Below are 3,821 nucleotides of genomic sequence, written 5' to 3' on the forward strand. Positions count from 1 at the left end.
AAAAAAAAAAAAACACAAGTAAAACGTTACATTCGGTTGAACAAAAACGATAACGTTCTTTACAAATAAAAAAGTTTCCGTAAAGCTATATACTTATATGCTATAGTGGTCTTCTTTGGGAGAAAAATACTTGACTGATTAACCGAGAGACTAGTTCGCGTATACACAGACTCAACACATTTAATCATTTACTTCTACTTTACAGCGTCTCCGACTTTTCATTCCGGATGTTACAAACTTCGTGGCGAACTTAATATACTCTGTTTAGGGCATAATTAAAGTACGTAGCCCCTACTGTCGTTAGCAGAGATGAGGTAGAATTTATCAGCTACTCGCTAATACCGCAAAAAGACCAAATAATGCAATATTAAACTGTATCTTTCCGAAAAAGAATAGATAGTCGCACGTTTTCGTGAGTTTAAGATGACATCATCTTAAAAAATTTGTACATTTAATGGTAGGCTTATAAAATTTTTTTTGTTTTTTTTTTTTTTTGTTTTTAATCTGCATTTAATTTATTTTGTAGAAAATTAGATATGTCTCTTGAAATTCATGTCATAATTGTAATACAGTCCATTTTGACTCGTAAAAATTATGTATTAATCATTTGATTAGAGTTCAATAAAATATACGCGTTTGCTCGATCAGTTCTATAACTAGTGACGAAACTTTTATCGCCACAACAATCCAAAGTGTGGGTGTGTTAAATCGTCCGCACGCGGAATAAATGTTAAAAAAAAATTATATTTGCTTTAGTTAGTAATGAACTAAATCAATAATTCTCCTCTGCTGTTCGCATAGTGCCTTCTTATCAAACTTTTCTGAAGAGCCCACCTCAGCGTCTAAGTAATGTTGACAACTGATTTCTTGGAAATATTTCAATAAACAATATTTTGTTTTCAATAAGTGTGTAAAACGGAAATCTTGAAATTTTTATAGATAATTCATGTAATTTTAAATGTAATTTAACATTTCTCTTTACTTTAAACTTATTTCTTGCGATAGGTACATTATTAGCTGTTCAAACTTAGCAAACACTTCAACTGCACTCAGAAGAAATACGAAGTCTGTATGTGTTTCGACTGTTACACCAGCCGGTATTTATTTAGAGTTGCCGTATACCCGTCGTTTAGTCCACTGCTTGATAGATTGTTGGTTCGAAACCTATCAAAACTATCCCTGCATTTATAATAAAAGGGGTTTTGCATAAAAGCGGCCACAGCTATTTTGTTCGCCCCGATAATTGTTCTGTTTTAACAGTTATCTGCGAGCCTCTCATGGGGGCGAAAACCGCGCTAAACAAAAAGCAAAGGTGTAACTGCGAAATTGGTACTTCCATTCAAGTACCTCTTCAATTACAAAAAAAAGTACCAAAATTAATTTGTGTCTGCGAGTCTTATGTACGTACTTCTATTTCCATTTAAATAGCAACAACTCATTGATAGATAAATCAGTTCTATTCACAACGGCAGTGATCAGTAGAAAACATGAGGACTCTCTCTATTTTATCGGTTGTGTTGTGCAGTTTTTTGCTGTTGAAAGTTGCCACAGCTATTCCTGTCGCCGAAGCTGAATTAAATGGTCCAGCTCAGGTTCAGCAACCTGCAGATCCCGAAATAGTGAAAAATAAGAACGGCGACATAACGATCGATGCCTCGTTTCAATCCAATGCTTATGTCGAAGTTCCTGGATCAGTGGCAGAAAATTTCTTGAAGGCTATGTTTGAAGCGTTTCAAAAAATGCAGATTTCCGGCCAAACCACAGTCCACAGCCAGGTTCATGTACCTGATGTGAAACCGATCAACGTACAGGAAGGTATTAAAGCAGAGGCACGTGCCTTTTGTAACACAGGCCGTTGCAACTCCCACTGCTTCTCTCGTGGCTACCTTGGAGGGTTCTGTAACTTATTTTCCAACTGTTTTTGCTATTAACCATATTTAGCGTTAATGTATTAAAAAATAATATATATATTCAATGTACAATAAGTGTTTATTATTTCAAATAATGCAGGTCTAAGATCTTGCTTTTTGTAGACAGACATTTAAACTTTGTAGCCTAATATGTTCCAAGTTCTCTATGTCTTTTGATATAGAGCAGATAGAGTGGAAAACACCTTCCTTATTCCTTTCCAGTTTGCAGCTGTGGCAAATATTGTTATAGGGCAGACTAATTTTTAGTACTTGTTCGCCAAAAATCAATGATTGGTTAGAGTCGCTGTATGTGTGCATATGCTTTTTCTAAGACGATCTAACGAGCTCTAATCTTGTCATACTTGAGCCATATCTGTTTCGTTATCTTAGGGATTGGTTATTGATTACAATTTGTTCTGAGGTTTTTTCGTATAAAGCTCTCTCTTCGAGTAGTCTATAGCAGTGCCTCCCAAACTTAGTTTTGTCATGACCCGTTAATTTTCACACTGTCTTTTCGTGACCCACTTAATAATATTAAACGCAAGATGCTTACATGAGATTAAATAATACACGTTTAATAATAGTAAGAGAAATGTTTTATTAATATTAAATTATATTATTTTGGTATCTTTGGTATTCACTTTTTAGTGCGAAGTATGTAGCTGTTGCTTATTTTAATTATAGAGTTCAAGTTTGCTGAAATTGCTGATAATTTTATTCTGAGATCGGGTTCCACTTCCAGTCTCGATATTTATTTCTAAGGTAAACTAGTGTTGAAAACCCAGCTTCGTATTTGTAAGTGGTCACAAAAGGCATTAAAAAATCATTGCTTGATGAGCTAGTATTGTGTTTTCTTGACGACAAGATAACCAAAAATCAATCAAAAGTCTTGTGTCAAATGTATCCTTGAGTGCTGTATCAGTTGGCATTTGTTTCGGAATCTAACTTGAATGTAAATGGGTTTCTTATCCAAGCTTTGTTGCCAACGATTGGGGGAAAATATTCTTGAAGATTCCTCTCCAGCTCTAATAAATGTTCTTTAAATTGAGTTAATATGTCTTGTGGCAATGCAGTAATGTTGTACTCTTTTTGTATTTCACATAAATTACTAAATACTTTAAAGTTCCCTGTCGCCACGCGTTGTAACCACACTATAAGCTTTCTTCTTGCAGCTTCCACTTAGTCTTGCACTTTAAATATTGTTACATTGTTACCTTGCAATGCCATGTTTAGATTATTTAAAAATTCAAAAATATCAGATATGTAAGCCACTTTTACCAACCAGTTAACATCATGAAATCTGTCCTTGAATTCAAATATTACATCTCTAACTGTTGGAGTATGTTGCTCCAAAAAAACTTTTACTTCTTCTTTTAATATGTACATTACCTCTTGACAGCCGTCGCATCTCACAGTGTAAAAGAAGATGTTCGTGAATACTTCCCATTTCTTTGCAAAAAACAGAGAACAATCTTGAGTTAAGTTGACGAGATTTAATGAAGTTAATGAACTTTGCACACTCATTGCTGTCAAGGGTAAGGGCATTTTTTGACGGCTAATGCTTCCCTATGAATGCTACAGTGCGTCCATACACATTCCGGTGCTATGGCTTTTATTCTTTGATAAAGTCCAGTACGAATGCCTGACATTGCTCGTGCGCCATCACTACTTAATTCCACACACTTCTTAAGTTCAATCAAGATAAATATTTCTTCGGAGGTCGTTGGCAAAGATGTACAGAACAAAAACTCTTCATAAATAGTTTTGTCATAATCTAATATTATTTTTTTTTTTTAAGAAATGAAAGTAATGACGTGTTTATATGAGCACGTTTCGGTTCATTTGGTACATCTTCATTTTATAATATTCGAAAAAAATATAACTTTTTTGAAATAATTAAAAAATTAAAAA

Source organism: Bactrocera latifrons, unplaced genomic scaffold (genome assembly GCF_001853355.1).
Source record: "Bactrocera latifrons isolate USDA-ARS-PBARC rearing strain unplaced genomic scaffold, ASM185335v1 scaffold_49, whole genome shotgun sequence".
In the NCBI taxonomy this organism is placed as follows: domain Eukaryota; kingdom Metazoa; phylum Arthropoda; class Insecta; order Diptera; family Tephritidae; genus Bactrocera; species Bactrocera latifrons.